Source organism: Chelonia mydas, chromosome 8 (genome assembly GCF_015237465.2).
Source record: "Chelonia mydas isolate rCheMyd1 chromosome 8, rCheMyd1.pri.v2, whole genome shotgun sequence".
NCBI lineage: Eukaryota > Metazoa > Chordata > Testudines > Cheloniidae > Chelonia > Chelonia mydas.
Window position 1 is genome coordinate 64,592,791 of NC_057854.1, and position 17,012 is coordinate 64,609,802.

Below are 17,012 nucleotides of genomic sequence, written 5' to 3' on the forward strand. Positions count from 1 at the left end.
TGCTGCGTGGTGGCGTGGCTGGCTCCAGCTGGCCGGCGCAGCTGCCTGTCCTGGTGCTCTGGGTGGCATGGTTGTAGCGCCGCCAGCCATCGGTGCTCCAGGCAGTGGGGTAAGTGGAGAGGGAGCAGGGCGGGGGAGGCTGGATAGAGAGCAGGGGAATTCAGGGTGGTGGTCAGGGGGCAGAGGTGTGGAACAGGGGGGTTGAATAGAGGCAGGGTCCCCAGGGGGGCAGTCAGGAAGGAGTGGGGGGTTGGATGGGGTGGCAGGGGGCAGTCAGGGGTAGGGGTTCCGGGGGGCGGTCAGGGAGAAGGGTTGGTTAGATGGGGTAGGGGTCCCGGGGGGGCAGTCAGGAAGGGGGGGGTGGGATGGGGCGGCAGGGGGAAGGTAGGGAGGGGTGCATGGGGCAGGAGTTCCAGGGGGGCCATCCGTGGGTGAGAAGCAGCGGGGGTCAGATAGGGGGCAGAGGCCGGGCCACGCCTGGCTGTTTGGGGAGGCACAGCCTCCCCTAACCAGCCCTCCATACAATTTCAGAAACCCGATGTGGCCCTCAGGCCAAAAAGTTTGCCCACCCCTGCTTTGGAAGGTAGATAAACAGAGTACTAGCTGGCTGCCATCACCCTCATACAGGTGACTGCATTGCAGTGGTCCTGAAAGTTTATGAAGTATTTAGGGCTCCTTCAGGAAAAATGTGCGAAATATTACAAAGAATAAAAAGAAACAAAAATGTGCCTTTCACTATTTGGTGTATTCATAAACATCCAGAGCAAAGAGGGAGTGGAAATTAAGCTCACCAGACATAGCTGGAAGATGTTACACATACTATGGAAGATAAAGAAACAAAAATGGTATGACATTACATTATTATTTGAGAAGCAATATGTGATAAAGACTATATCACAATGCTTAAGGAGGTTTGTTAAGGTTCCAGGAGCAAAGTATAGAAAGAAATGGTCAGTTTTCACAAGGGAGAGAGGTAAATAGCAGGGTCCCCCAATGATCTGTACTGGGACCTGTGCTGTTCAACATATGTATAAATGATCTGGAAAAGGGGGTGAACAATGAGATGGCAACATTTACAGATGTTACAAAATTACTCATAATGATTAAGTCTAAATCTCACTGCAAAGAGTTACAAAGCGATCTCACAAAACTGGGTGACTGGGCAACAAAATGGCAGATGAAATTTGATAAGTGCAAAGTAATCCATATTAGAAAACATAATCCCAACTATACATACAAAAATGATGGGGTCTAAATTAGCTGTTATCACTCAAGAAAGAAATCTTGTAGTCACGAAAAATGTCTGAAAAAAATCTGCTCAATGTGCAGCGGTTATCAAAAAAGCTAACAGAATGTTAGGAACCATTAGGAAAGGGATAGATAAGGAAACAGAAAATATCATAATATCACTATATAAATCCATGGTACGCCCACACCTTAAATACTGTGTGCAACTGTGGTCAGCCCATCTCACAAATGATATATTACAATTGAAAAAGGTACAGAGAAGGGCAACAAAAATCGTTAGGGGTATGGAACTGCTTCCATACGAGGAGAGATTAAAAAGTTGTCTCTTTTCATCTTAGAAAAGAGACAACTACAGGGGGATATGATAGAGGTCTGTAAAATCATTAATGGTGTGGAGAAAGTGAATAGGGAAGTGTTATTTACCCCTTCACATAAACACAAGAACCAGGGGGTCACCCAATGAAATTAATAGGCAGCAGGTTTAAAACTAACATAAGGAAGTACTTCTTCACACACACGGTCAACCTGTGGAACTCATTGCCAGGGGATGTGACAAAGGCCAAAAATATAACTGGGCTCAAAATAGAATTAGATAAATTCATGGAGGATGGGTCCATCAATGGCTACTAGACAAGATGGTCAGGGACGAAACCCAATGCTCTGGGTGTCCCTAAACCTCTGACTGCCAGAAGTTGGGACTGGATGACAGTGGACGGATCAATCAATAATTGCCCTGTTCTGTTCATTCCCTCTGAAGCATCTGGCCCTGGCCACTGTTGGAAGCCAAAATGGACCACTGATGTGACCCAGTATGTGTTTGTAGCTTTGGCATTTATTTAATATTGAGTGGAACTCTAACCTAATTATTGAAAAAATATAGAATAAATCTGTGCTCGAGTCTTCCATTTCTCCTTTTAATCAGTCTTTTTAAGACCTGAAATAGTTTCAAAACACAGCAACGAACAGAAACTAAAGTTTGCTTCTTACCAAAGGAGAAATAAATATATTCTTCTTAAACAAGCTAGACAAATAAACATATATATCATAGAAATGTTATCTTAGGAACTCTTTACTCTAGTACCATAGAAGCAGACAGAAGATGCCAAAAATAGGAAAAGTCAAATTTGCCTACTCAGTTCTTTGAAGACTTTTTATTTACATGCAGCAAAGTGAAAATCTCTCACATATGTTCCAGCTGTTTAAATTAAGGACCAATTTTGCTACCTTTGCGTATACTGAGTAGCAATTACCCCTGCAAATAAGTACAATATAGGTAAATAATGCTCAATGTGAGTAAGCGTTGTAGAATAGGGACCTATAGGAGCTGCAGTGCATTTTAAAACTCCTGATCCATCTCCAATTCCAGTGACATGAAGTAAAGAATGCACCTGACTGATCCAGTGATTACTTGAATTCTGCATATGCATCATCTCCGCTTCATTCTTTAAAAAGCATCCCACAAGCAAATAAACTATATTTGTAACCTAATCTACGATTTACTTATTTAAATCACAAGCCTCTGACAAATGTGGAAGCGATATATCCCAGATGCAGCAAACGACGTGATTATTCCTGGAGGCTGTAAGTGGCTAAGTAGTCCTGGGTTTAATTGTTTTGTCCTACCTTATACGCTCTTCAGCTCCTTTGTTCCAGCTGCCACTTAAGCCTTTTATTAGAGTTCAGTCATTTGCTCAGTGTAATTCCAACAAAGTGAGCCAAATGAACCATGTTCAGCCATCTGGAACATCTTCCTCCAGGTTTTGCTCCCTTTGGGCCTATAGAATCAGTCTATTTCCCTGGCATGACAAGATCCAGAAACTTGCTACTACAGGACCTCAATTACAATTCCCAGCTTGGGTAGCACTGTCCGGGATTCTACAGTATTCTGTTCAGTGCAGCAGACACCTCATTTGTCCCTCACACATTATCACCAAGCTATTAAAGCTATTATACTTAGTGAGAATTCACTGATTACATTTTAGGGGATAAGGGGTATGCAGTACCCTACTTGAAGCAGGGGAGGCCTGTGCTGTACTAACTGATCTTAAGGATAGTCAGAGAGCACAGGAAGGGAAGAGGGGATGATCAGTCGTTCTATAACCAGGACAGGGCAGAGTGCTCATGCTATCCCAACCCCTTTCTACCTCGCCCGGTAGCCCAGAAAGCTATTCCTGTCTAGGGGCAGCAGTAGCTTCCACAGAGTGCCCTGCTCAGAGGATAGAGAGGGCATCAGGGGCAGGTCCCAGTATGTGTCTCCCAAGAACAGCACTTGAGAGGCTGGTAAAGAATGGAAGCCTGTGCTGGCAACCCACTCTTCCTTTTCCCACGGTAGGGTGCATGTTTGGTGCTGACGGGCCACCCTCCTAGTCAACAGCTGTGTTTTGGAGCAGTCAGCCAGCTCTGATGCTTGGGAGAGAAGACCACTGGCCTTTATCGCCATTTTCCAACTTGTCAGTCAGCCAGGGAAGCCAAAGATATCAAAGGAGGCACCGCCTCCTCACCATCACTCCAGTGCACCCCCACTGTCATATGTGACAAGGAAGGTAGAGTCTGGGAGGGACTTTGCCTCTGAGGAAAGGGGACAGGGCTAAATGGCCACAAGAGCAGCTCCATGGCCCCTGGTGAGCAGACCCTCCCCTTCAGCATGCAGCATTGCTCTGTAGGTTAGGAGCCTAACTAGGGCACGGAGCTTGTTGCCAGGCTGCACGCCCACGGTACAGGTGAACTGGAATTTAGCCTAAACATTCTGCATCTTTTGTGCTTCTGGTATGCTGAGTAACACTTATTAAAACCATTTTCAGCAAGCAAGCTAACCTGAGCAAGATGTCAAGTTAGCACGACCCTAACTAGCAAAATAAAGGTCTCTTGAGACAAACACGCTGTATCCTCATCCAGAAAAAACTGGAAAGGCTTTCCTGTTTGACACTATCAGCACACCTGATTGGGCAGAGGCTATTCACAAATGCCCAGCCACATTGCTGCTCACCCTAGCTCAAGAAACCCTGCAACTGCATATAGATGTGAAAGCATAGAGGATTTTTTATAAACAAAGCTGTAGCATGGATAGACTACACAGTTAGTTAGGTCCTGTCTATGCTGCCAGGAATAATGATGAATTAACTATGACAGAGGGCAGCTATATTATAAGTGAGTGGGGCGGGGCCGGGGGGAGAGTCTAAAAAGCAAAAGCACAAGAATGGGGAAAATAAAAAGAGATGGACTGAGGAAGAAAGCTCCTTGTTCCAACTAACCCACTACTGTGTATTCAGAGCAACTGAGTATGTCTGTGACATCCTGATGGCCCAGTGATTAGAAAGGACAGCCCATAACAATGGTTCAGGAGAAAGGTGGGATATACCAAGTCTGCTACGAAGTGAAACTCCCAAAGTGCAGTGTGCAGTACAATGGGTTTTCTATACAACTTGGTCCAGCATCAATAGATACTGTTGAATGGCCTCTTGTGTCTTAGAATACTGCTATCAAAATATCAGAGTAGGGCTAGGTAGACTGGACATGAAAAGGAACATTCAAATGCAAATACTCTATAAAAAGAAAAGGAGTACTTGTGGCACCTTAGAAACTAACATTTATTAGAGCATAAGCTTTCAAAGCTCTAATAAATTTGTTAGTCTCTAAGGTGCCACAAGTACTCCTTTTCTTTTTATGGATACAGACTAACCCGGCTGCTACTCCAAAAACTCTATAGAAAGGCTAATTCTCTATACCCAGGGAGAACAAAATTCCATACATTTGGGAAGGAAATTCCTATAAATTTCTCTTGTCTCTAGTGAAGTCACATCATTTACAAAATATATAACTGACAGAATCTAAAATATGCTCTCTCATTTTATTCTGCCAAGGAGAATAAAAATGCCATGATGCATCCTAGGGCCCCATCCTGTTCCTGTTGGAGTTGTAGCGACTTTTGCCACTGACTTCAGTAAAAAATGGGATTGGGCCCCTAAGCACAGAAGGTGAATTTCTACTTCAGTAGAAAAATATTTTGCAACACATTGTAATTTAGCCTGCTGATAAAGGGAAGAAGGAAGTGAGCAGCCTGTTCTTCCCAATTATCTACAACTCTCTTTTCTCAGATATTAGCAAAGGTTGTTTTTTTTATCCCTTTCCAAAGGCAAAAATTTTTATCTGTAAATTTGCTTAATAAAATACAGACATATGTACAATTCTGTATAAGTAGGGCAGAAAAATAATTCCAATTCAAAATACAGAATCAGAAAACAATTATTATTTAAAAGCTAGAACACCCACACTTTTGGAAAATACTGTGAAAATCTGTGGAGACTCTACTCATTCAGCTTTTGTAAATCTACAGAACTGAATATGTAACTATATCTTCCATGGGTTTCTTTAGATATTTTATAGACAGGATACATACATATATACATGGGTGAAGGAACTTTTCTCATAAAATATCACGTTGAAGCAGACAGCCCATTTCTTGTTTCAGGCAATATATTCAAAGCATCTGCTCCTATCTTACAACCCCACGTCCTGCCACTAGAGGTTAAAAAATATAATCATATGAAACATACTTTTAGGCAGTTCAAGCTTGCCTGCTTTTCTTAGAATAATGTATTTGTAATGGAGTGCATGTACCCCTGTCCATCTGCTGTTGCCCTATTCTATTGGATAGAATGTCAAACCTGTGTCAAGTGTTTATCATTTCCCTCTGCTAATCACTAAAGGACAGTGTTTTTGTGGGGGCAAAGATCATTTGCTAGGTTACCTGGTGGCCATTGCCTCTGTGTTTGGAAGCAGTTTGGGACTGTTAGAGACTCAGACAAAGCCTGCTGAAGCAAAAAGTGGTAAAGGGTTAAAATTGTAATGTGGCATTTCAGCTCTACCTGGCTCGAGGGGCAAACAGAAGAATTATGTTTTGTTTCTGTGTCAGAGTTGGGGGTATGACTATAGAAAATCTTTAACAATTCAACTAGTTGATTTATTTTTCATATTTTCAAGCTCCTGCTTACTGTCACCAGCTGTACTGGCCCTTTAAGGCAGGTTACAAATCCAGCTGTGTGCTTCCAATGTGGCCAATTCTCACAATATTATTGTGAATCTTGTGATATATGATGTTTTACTTAAAGTCCCCACTCCTGGAGTCACATAATGAGAGGAGAATCTCAGGGTTTGTCTACACCTGAAAATTAATTCTTATTAAGCAGGGTGTGAATATAAAATCAAAAGAACTATTTCAGAGTAACTCCATGTGTGGATACTCTTATTCTGAAATGAGAGCCTTGTTCCTGTTTAATTTAATCCATCTTCAAAGATTCCAGAATAACTCCCTGTGTAGTCAAGCCCTCAGCTTTTATTTTAAAACTAAAGTAAGTTTCTAGCTCTCATGATTGTGGAGAAAATCTTGAAAACAAGGCCCAAGTGTATCCAGAAGGCTCAAAAACCAGAGGGCAAATTAAAAAAACCCAAAATGCTTTTTTAAAAAAATCTCATGATTTTTAAGTCAACCTCATAATTTTTTGGGGTGGCTGAGTTTTGAACATTTAAGGCGGGTGACAATACTGTGTTCTATTCAGGACAGAGGGGTGCTGGGCCAGAACTGAGTATGTAATTATATCTTTCACGGGTTTCACGAGCATCACTGTAAGCCTACCTTCTTGTCACAGATCTTCACAATGCCTCCACCTGCCCTCACTCGTCACACAATAGTGTGATACCACCGTGTGTACACAGTAACAACATGCATTGTAGCTGCACTATTGCAGGTGGTCCTTCTAGCTCCATCCCACAGAACACTGTGGTCATTTTATCTCCCTGGTGCAGTCAGCAACTGAGTTCCCTGCCCTGATTCAAGCAGGCATGCCACAACCAGGGCCATCAGCCGGTCTTGGTTATACTTGAGAAGTGCTTTTTTATAAAAAATTGGAGTTACTGAATGCAATACAAACTATTTAATACATTTTAATAAAATCAAACTAATTAAAACAACATTTTATCTACCTAGGTATTTGTATGGTTCTCATCACTGCAGTATATGAACACCTACCAGGTATTTATGGATTTAACCTTAGAACACCTCTTTGGAGGTTGGGCAGTACTATTATTGCCATTTTACAGATGAAGAATTGAGGCACAAAGAGATTTAGTGACTTGGCCAGTCACACGGAAGCCTGTGGCAAAGCCAGATATTGAACACAGAGCTCCTGAGTCCCAGAGCAGCACTTAAATTGTAAGGCCAACCCTTCCTCCCAGTAGAAACCTCTCCTTTATCTTCTCCTGTGAAATGAAAAACAAAACCCCATTTAGATGCCACACACCAAAAAGGAACAACAAGGAGGGGAGAAGAGGGGCTAGATACTGTACCACAGCCACTTACTTACTGGGAGCTAGGGCTGACAGATTCCTCAAAGAACTTCTTTAGCAGCAGCTCCTACATGGTGGATATCTGCAAGGAAAACAACAAGAAGGAATGTTGCACCAGATTCTGCAGACTTTAATCAATCAACGCTCTGACTGAAGTAAATAGGAAGTTTTACTTGATTAGGGGCTGCAAAATTTGGCCGAAAGTGACATCCAAATTACAAACATGCACACTATGCACTCTTACATTCCAGTTCAAATATACTCACTACTCCCTGGCACTCTCCAAACAGCCTCATTTGCCTATCCACGTCCCAACATAACCCATGGCAAATGTAGTCAGATGCCATGATGATGAACGCAAGATAGATCAGTCAGACAGAGTTTAGCATAGGATAACAGCAATGGATACACCTGCAATCAGCTATCCCCCAGATCATTTCCAGGGCAGGCAACTAAATGTCGTGCAGCAGCAGGTAGGGGGGAAATCTAGTTGAACCAGAGCAACTCTCCTTCATACACCCATCCCTTCCAGACAACAATCCTGCCAACATCTGTCACTGGATCCTAGGGAGGAAAATATGAGAGAATGAAACTGTTCAACTACAAAACAGGTGGGGGGTGGGGGGGTTGAGAGTTTAAAACATTCCAAAACAATTAGAAGCAAGTGACTTGCCTCCCCCCAGCATCCAGTGGGAGAGGGTTCATCAAAATAAAGGCCCACACTTAGTCCAGGGGAGCACCATTGTTTCTCCTTCTCTCATTTCTGCACAAACGATGGTAGGACAGCAGAGTTAGGGATACACGGATCACACAAAGGACAGCCCAACAATGGAAACAATTCTTGCAAGAAATCTGGAGTTTTAATAGGATCTGAATAGCAAAATATTTGCAAATAGCCTGTTAAGGTACTGCAATAACTTACTCATTTCAGAAGAACATTCCGCACGCTTGAAAGACTTACAATGCACTATTAGGTGTGGTCACACTGAACCATTCTACAAAAGTCAGGGTTAAGTATGGACAAGATGAACAACTGCAGGAACAAACGGCTCTTGCAACAAGCAATAGCGCCATCTGATACTACAGATGTTTCTACAGAGTAAGTAAAGGGTAACATGGTCCTATTGAGTCTCCACACCAGTTCTACTATGCAGCACCCAGCACATTCCTTTCAAAGGATTAGACTCAGAAACAAATTCCAAAGAGACTTTAAAAATGCACCAAATATTTTTGTCCATACACTTGTTTGCATGCAAATAGTTCTGCACCTGCACGCACAGCTTGGACTATCTGTATACCAGTACCTGTTTGCAGACAAATCTTTTCTTATTCACATAACTTGCAAGTGGAAATGTCCAAAGTAGGGTGATCAGATGTCCCCATTTTATAGGGACAGTCCCGATTTTTGGGTCTTTTTCTTATATAGGTTCCTATTATCCGCTACCCCGTCCCGATTTTTCACATTTGCTGTCTGGTCACCCTAGTCCAAATGCTTGCATGCAAATTTTGCGCATGCATGTTTGGAGTTCCTTTCAAAAACTGATCCTTCATGGCAGTATTGTACAGGGAGTAAGGATGGTCTATTGGGCACTGGACTTAGACTCAGGACACCTACGTTCAATTCCAGGCTCAGCCACAGATTCCCTAAATGATCTTATATAAGTGACAATCTATCCTGCACCTCAGTTCCTCTTCTGTGAAGTCAGGATAATACTTCTCTAACCTCACAGAGTCCATTCATTATCATCAGCTGTTCATATACTCTGATGATGAGGCCATATATGGGCCTAGACAAATACTGTACATGCTCAGATAGAGGATTCCAACCCATTTCTTGGTTTCTCACTTACTGGAATAATACAAAAGTGACAAACAGAGCTGTAATAATTTGAAAAAAAGCTTGAGGTTAAAAAAATAAATTAGAGATAAATGTTCCATTGAAACACATTGGAAATTCATCATTAAATGAGATTCTTAAAATCCTTTTAAAATTCATCCTGAAGAAATCACTTTGAGAATAGTGAGATTTAGCAAGTCTATGTAGACATGTGTCACAGGATTAACGATTCCATATGTATTTGTATTTTAATAAAGATATACTTCCCTGATGGCTTACTGGTAGCATTAGGCAGCAGTTCCATGGCCACTTTCCTGGTGACGACACAATGCAATATTGCAGCTCTTTAATCAATCAATCAAAAAACCCTCCCTCGCTTTTGATTCCTCTCGTCTAGGATATCACCACTTCTAGGATATAGTCCTCTTGGCAAGCTCCACCAGATCTATAAACTAACTTCTCAACATGCTGCACTGCAATTGCCATTTCTAGATTAACATTGACAGGCACTAACAGAGTCTTCAAAAACATCGTAAACTTTGTTTTGGAGCTGATACACAATTGCTGCTTTGTACATTATGGGAGCATACACAGAGCTGTGCAAGCATGTCTAGTACTGGTCAGATAGATGCCTTTTGTCATCACCTCCAAACACTATCTTTCAATTAAGGCAGCGGGAGGAGGAAAGCCATAAGAGAGTGACTTCTAGAAGTGACCTATGCCAGGGGTTCTCAACCTTTTTCTTTCTGCGGCCCCCCAACCATGCTATAAAAACTCCACTGTCCACCTATGTCAAAACAACTGGGTTTTTTTTTTGCATGTCAAAGCCAGGGCCAGTATTAGCAGATAGCAAGCAGGGTAATTGCCAGGGGCACCATGCGCTTCGGCTTCAGCCCTGGGTGGCGGGGCTCATGGCCCTGGGCTTCAGCCCCATGGAGTTGGGCTTCAGCTTTCTGCCATGTGCCCCAGTGAGTCTAATGCTGGCCCTGCTTGGTGGCCCCCTGAAACCTACTCACGGCCCCCACAGCGGGCCCTGGACCTGAGAACCACTGACCTATGCTACGGTGTCTGTAGGTCAGATGTGTGAGAAGTAGTTTATAATACACTGATGTAACCTAAATTAATAAATAATATATAGTACTTTATAAGTGAGCAACCTGGCAGCTCAGCAGTAGTGCTCTGCACGGCCATTTAGGATACCCAGGTTCATTCGTCATCGTTTCCCCCTCCAAGTCAATTGGGGCTCAAACCACAGTGGAAAATAAGTCATTCAGCCCGGGTGGGACAGCTTGCTTCTCGCTGCTGACAAATGTCCTATGGTTCTCATTGGCAAGTATAATCCCTTTCTCATAACTCTTAGAAAACAAGAGAGCTGTGAAGACTTTTTATTAGGAACCAACAAGAGCAGTTACTTTCCAACTTGCTAACAAACTTCTCTTAGCACTAGCACAGTCCATCTGAGTGGCAAGTTAAACAGTGGAGCAAACTGTGGAGTTAGCTAGGATGGAGTTACATACACTCTGCAGTAGATTTACTGTATTACACATTGCCAATGGAAAATTAAGAACTGGTGATGGGGGGGGGCTTTGAATAGAATCATGTCTAAGCTTCTTCCTCAAAAAAGATGGTGTTCATAATATAGAGGACCTCAAGAATGGAGGGGAAGAAGTGGGTTAATATGGAGGGGAAAGGAACAGAGCCTCAGCATTCAGACAGAAACACACAGGTTTTCCCAGAAAGGAAAAATGTACAGATAAAGATATAGCATCAAATAAACCCTATACTACATAAAGACGTTGTATTTCAGTTGATTTTACAGTGGTCATAAAAGTGATATGTAGCAATAACAGTTATTAAAAAGGCCATCCTCTAAAGTGATCTGGACCATTCAAAATGTAGAACATTTTCTCAAATGTGTCATATTCTCACACAAAAAATCATTTGAAAATAACTGAAGATGAACCATCACTACAAAATAACTTGAAGGGAAAAAACAAACTATTAATCAACAGCCCTCCAGAGAATGGCAGACAGCCAATGAAAAATTCCAGACTCATCTCTCTGTCTCTGGTTAACAGAAGCTACAGTGTTTATCTGTCCAAAGTAAAATTCTGGGTTAAGATAGCTGATTTAAACTTCTATAATAAGCAACCCATCTTACATATGGGGGAAAAATATTCTATTTTATACTGCCAGACACTCACTCATTCAGCTAATCATTACATTTTTGTGTCTAGATTCTGTGCATAACACAGACAGAATCTGCAACATGATTCTTGTCTTTTTATTTGCAAAATTAAAAACACCACGATAGTCCTAGTGTTATGTTAAGTGGAATAAAATTCAGTGTGACTAACAATATGTTGTGCATTTTATCTATTTCCTTTTAAAAAAAATAATTGTCACTAATGATATGTTCTTCATTTTATCGCTTTTTTAAAAAACATACATGTACAAAAGTGGATATAAACAGTTAGGACTATGACAATGGAGAGACTGCTGCCACCTTTTGGTCATCTCTATAAACAGCGCCATAGAAAAGACAGCAATATTTTTCCCCATTAAAATAATCCGTATTGGAAACTAGTTTTATTTTGTAAGCATTATGATGTGTCCCAATGCTGATTGTGGGCTCTGGATGATACCAAAGATAAATGATTATTAATAACAACATTTCAATGAGTCAATGATGCTTTTATGCTACTTGTCTCAATAGTGTATATCAATGATTTTAGTTCACATGATGTAAAGGAAAGATTTTGAATTAAGTAAATAGATAGAGCTATAAAGTCTTCGGAGTGCTGAGAAATCAGAGTTCACCAATATCTGACCTAGACATGGGATAGTGGTAGACTACCTCCAGAGTAACAAAAGCACTACACTACCATTTCTGAAAGCCAGAACATAATGAGTGCAATTATGATGACTGAAAGGCAGGGTTTTTTTTACATCAGAGGCTTGCTGGCAAAATGGATAAAAATGATAAACAAGGCTATACTTTCCCTTGTTTCAGTTCCTACAAGACGACATACCAGACCTTTCTGGGGAAGTGATTTTAATAGAAAAAAGAATTATTCCTAACAATATAAGTGTTTTGGGACTAGGGGTTGGCATATTTTGGAGAAGTCACTTTCACAGAAACTCATCAAACTATTTTTGCATTCAGAAAACTATGTTAAGTTCAGGAGGAGGGGGCTTGTTTTTCAAGCATTTTTTTCAGAAGAGGGTCCATTTAAAAAAAAAAAAAAAAAAAAGTCTTCCTAGCAAACAGAAAGTCTGTACTATGTATTAAGGATAGAAGAACAACCAAAAAGCTAAGCCAGCACAAGTGAGTGGCTGACATATTGCCTCTCCCAAACCCACACTCCAATCTATGCTATTTTTGTCAGCCTCTCCTAAGTGAAATATGAACCAAACACTCAAGACTGAACTGAACTTTCAAATTCACAATATACATGAGTTTGAAATTAGGCAGGATGAGTCTGCTCATTAGGACTCCCTCCCATCCTACTGAAATAATTTAACTGCCTGTAAGCAGTGGATGGCCCATGGAATAGTTCAGAGTTCATCTATCTGTTTTGCATGGCTGTTCCACGTTGTGCATACATATGACTTTAGCGCTCATATAAGGTGCTAGTTTGATACTGAGCTCATTTTATTGTTAGAAAAGATAAAGTACATGCAGCAACAGTTCAAGCTTCTCCATACCTTCCTACCAACATACCTATCCCCTGAACTAGAAGCTCTGTGTCTAGATGTGAATAAGTGGTCCATTTGCCACGTCTATTAAGTCTCTAGCATTACTGCTAAGTCTGTGCAGCCAGTAGGACAACTGGCCTGGTTTCTGTGATTTGTACTGACTGAGAACTGGACTGACGCCAACATTCATTTCAAACATGCCACCAAAACAATCATCATCTGGTAACTTTCAATCATTACCAACAACCTAGAGGTGAAAGGTTCTATAGACTATTCAAAAATCCCTTGAGCCATGCAGTTGCCCTTTCCTTTTCTTGTTCCTAACCCCACCCGTCTCTTCTCTTCATTCTGTCTTCACAACTTTGCTCAAGATCAGGTTTCACACAGCTTACTCTTCCAACCCTTCTCCACCTGTGAGTCAAAGTTATTCTGATCTCTTCTGGAAAATCTGGGGCCCTTTCCCTCATCTGGCATCCTGAAATTTGATGTTAAAAAACACTGAATTAAAGTAGATGGAGAAGGAGATTTTCAAAAGCACCTAAGAGATTTAGGAGCAGAAGTCCTATTCACTTTCAATGGGGTATGTGCATCTAAATATCTTCGGCACTTTTGGAAAATCTCTCTCATAATGTGTGAAATCTCCCTTGTTTATTAGTAATCAGAAAAAACAATGTCAAAAAAATGGGTCAGAAAAAACAATGAGAGGGGGCCGGGCCGTCCCTAGACAGTTTGGTGCCCTACGCAGCCCACCCCCCACTCCCCCGCGGGGAGGGGGGGAGGAGCTGGTCCCAGGCCTCCGTGGGACCACCCCCCAGAATGAGCCAGCAGAGCAGAGCGGGTTGGGACTGGGTCGCTCCACTTCCTGCCACCCGGTGAGTGCAGGGCAGGCCCGATCTCATACTCATGCGGCAGCGGGAAGTGGAGTGACCCAGCCCCAGCCCGCTCCATTCCACTGGCTCCCAGCCTTGGGACTTGGGGGAAGGGCGGGGGGGGGGGTGAACTGCCCCCAGCACTCACTGGCGGCGTGGCTGGGAGCCAGCAGAGCAGAGTGGGCTGGGTCACTCCATTTCTCACTGCCCGGTGAGTGCAGGGCACACCCGACCCCTGCTGCAGTCCCCCAGGCCGTTATTCAGGGGAAAGGGTGGAGTGGGGCGGGGCTGGGGAGGAGCAGGGGCAGGAAGAGGTGGGGCGGGGGCTTTGGGGAAGGGGTGGAGTGGAGGCAGAGCTGGGGTGGAGTAGCAGTGGAGGCCATGGGGAAGAGGAGGAGCAGGGGCAGGAGCAGTGTTCCTGGGCAGATCAGCCAGCCAGGGAATCAGGCTGGCCACTGGAGCAGCACACAGCTGCGTAGGGCACCAGGAAATTTGGGGCAATTTGGTACCCCAAATTTCCTGGTGCCCTACGCAGCTGCATATTTTGAGTATGGGTAAGGACGGCCCTGAGAGGCGAACACAAGGCTCTGAAAACTCCATAAATTTCACCTCACAGAATTTGCAGTCACTAGCCTTGTAACAGTAGCTACTGGAGTCAATGGATACTGACCCCTGTCATCTGATATTACTGATGATATTTGTTTGTGATATGGCAATATCCAGTGGTCCCAATCAAGCATCATGGCCCCTGTGATAAATGAAAAGGGGGGGGTATCTCCCTTTTATGGACCCAGCCAGCCAGTTAGATGTAAAATCCCTCTTAGTAGCTGTTCTCTACTTGCTTTACCTGTAAAGTGTTAAAAAGTCTCCCTGCGATGCATAGATAAAAGGAGGGGAGTGGGCACCTGACCAAAAGAGCCAATGGGAAGGCTAGAACTTTTTAAAATTGGGAAAAAACTTCCCCTTTGTCTGTCTGTTATTGTTCTCAGGGAGAAGCAGAGACAGGGCTGGAACTATGCTATAAGAAGCTTGGGGCCAGGTATGAAAAATCATCTGAATAATACCTAGAAACTACTCATTTGAAACCCCAGATATGTAAGTAGATCAGGGAATGTCTAGGAAGACGTGATTAGGTTTATCTCTTTTTTATTTCTTTATGGCTTGTGGACTCCTCTGTGCTAACCCCAGGTGCTTTTCTTTTGCTTGTATCCTTTAAGCTGGACCTCAAGAAAAGACAGTTACCTTTTCTGTAACTGGTGTTCTTTGAGATGTGTTGCTCATGTCTATTCCATGTCTATGCTCGCCACGTGCACTGGTGCCAGAAGTTTTTCCCCTAGCAGTACCCGTAGGGGGGAGCGCCCCCCTGTGACACCTGCCTGGCGTTCCCCCCACCCTCAGCTCCTTCTTGCCAGACAATTCTGACAAAGGGAAAGGAGGGTGGGATGTGGAATAGACATGAGCAACACATCTTGAAGACCACCAGTTACGGAAAAGGTAACGGTCTTTTCTTCTTCGAGTGATTGCTTATGTGTATTCCACAATAGGTGATTCCAAGCTATATCTGTTGGAGGTGGGTAGGAGTCCAAAAGTTCTCAGGACGGAGTACTGCCCTGGCGAACCTAGCATAATTCCTGGCCTGGGAGACGATCGCATAGTGCGAGTTGAACGTGTGAACCGAAGACCACGTGGCAGCCCTACAAATGTCCTGTATGGGGACGTAGGCCATGAAAGCAGCCAACGAGGCCTGTGTCTGAGCGTGCCCTCACAATGGGGGGCGGTGGAACCCCCGCCAGCTCATAACAGGAACGGATGCATGCAGTGATCCGCTTAGAAAGCCGCAGAGTGGAAATCAGCTGACCCTTTGTGCACTCAGTTGAGGCGACGAACAGTTGTGAAGACTTTCTGAACAGCTTGGTCCACACGAGGTAGAAAGCCAGAGCTCGCCTCACGTCAAGCGTGTGGAGACTGTGTTCCTCACTAGTCGCGTGAGGCTTGGGGCAGAGGACTGGCAGAAAAATGTCCTGACCCATGTGGTAGGCGGAAACCACCTTCAGGAGGAACGTGTGGTGTGGGCAGAGCTGGACCTTGTCCTTATGAAAAAACATATACGGCGGTTCGGAGGTTAGGGCCCTGAGCTCCGAGACCTGCCTGGCCGACGTGATAGCTACCAGGAAGGCCACCTTCCATGAGCGGTATGACCAGGAACACATGGCCAGTGGTTCAAATGGGGCCCCTGTGAGATGAGCCAGCACCAGGTTTAGGTCCCACTGTGGAACCAGAGGCTTGGAATATGGGTAGAGATGGTCCAAAGTCTTAAGGAACCGGCCGGTCATAGCATGGGAAAACACCGTGTGCCCTTGCACCAGGGGATGAAAGGCCAATATGGCCACCAAGTGCACCCTGACTGATGAGGGCGCCAGTCCCTGGGCCCTCAGGTGGAGGAGGTAATCAAGGATAAACTGAATCGGGGTGGCGGTCGGGGTAACACCCTGGTCTGCCGCCCACCCCGAAAACCGAGACCACTTTACCACATAGAAGCGGCGAGTGGAGGGCCGTCTACTTTCGAGGAGGACGTGCTGAACCTGTTCCGAGCATGTCCTTTCCTTGCCACCTAGCCACTGAGCAGCCATGCCATGAGGTGAAGTGTTGCTAGGTTGGGATGGAGGAAGTGGCCCTGGTCCTGAGAGAGCAGGTCCGGGCGGAGCAGCAACTGCCATGGCGGAGCTACCTCCAGCCCCGAGAGGGTCCTGTGCCAGGGCAACCAGGAGGACCCTAGCTTTGTTCGTCTTTATTTTCTCCAGGACCCTACTGATCAGAGGGAACCGGGGAAAGGCGTAGAGGAGCTGGCCTGACCAGGACAGGGTAAAGGCATCGGAGATAGCGCCCCTCCCTAGGCCGCACCTTGGAGCAGAACCGGGGGCATCGTCGGTTCTGCCAAGTCGCAAATAGGTCCACCTGGCGAGTACCCCACCTTTGGAAGAGCTGGTGAGCCACTTCCGGGTGTAGAGACCACTCGT

At 44.1% G+C, this 17,012-nt stretch overlaps 1 protein-coding gene across 6 annotated transcripts in view; it reads right to left on the minus strand.

Moving 5' to 3' along the window:
* Window positions 1-2,143: 2,143 nt before the first annotated feature.
* ZNF281 (zinc finger protein 281) overlaps window positions 2,144-17,012 on the minus strand; it is a 55,887-nt gene continuing 41,018 nt past the window's right edge. Inside the window, exons 3-4 of one of the 6 annotated variants that reach the window (XR_006283243.1) lie at window positions 7,608-7,672; window positions 2,144-7,503 (exon numbers count right to left, since the gene is read on the minus strand). The gene's annotated coding sequence lies outside the window, so the exon portion shown is untranslated. Of the gene's footprint in view, window positions 7,504-7,603; window positions 9,742-17,012 lie in introns of all 6 variants that reach the window. The other 5 variants (XR_006283244.1, XR_006283240.1, XR_006283241.1 and 2 more) reach the window with 5 other exon arrangements.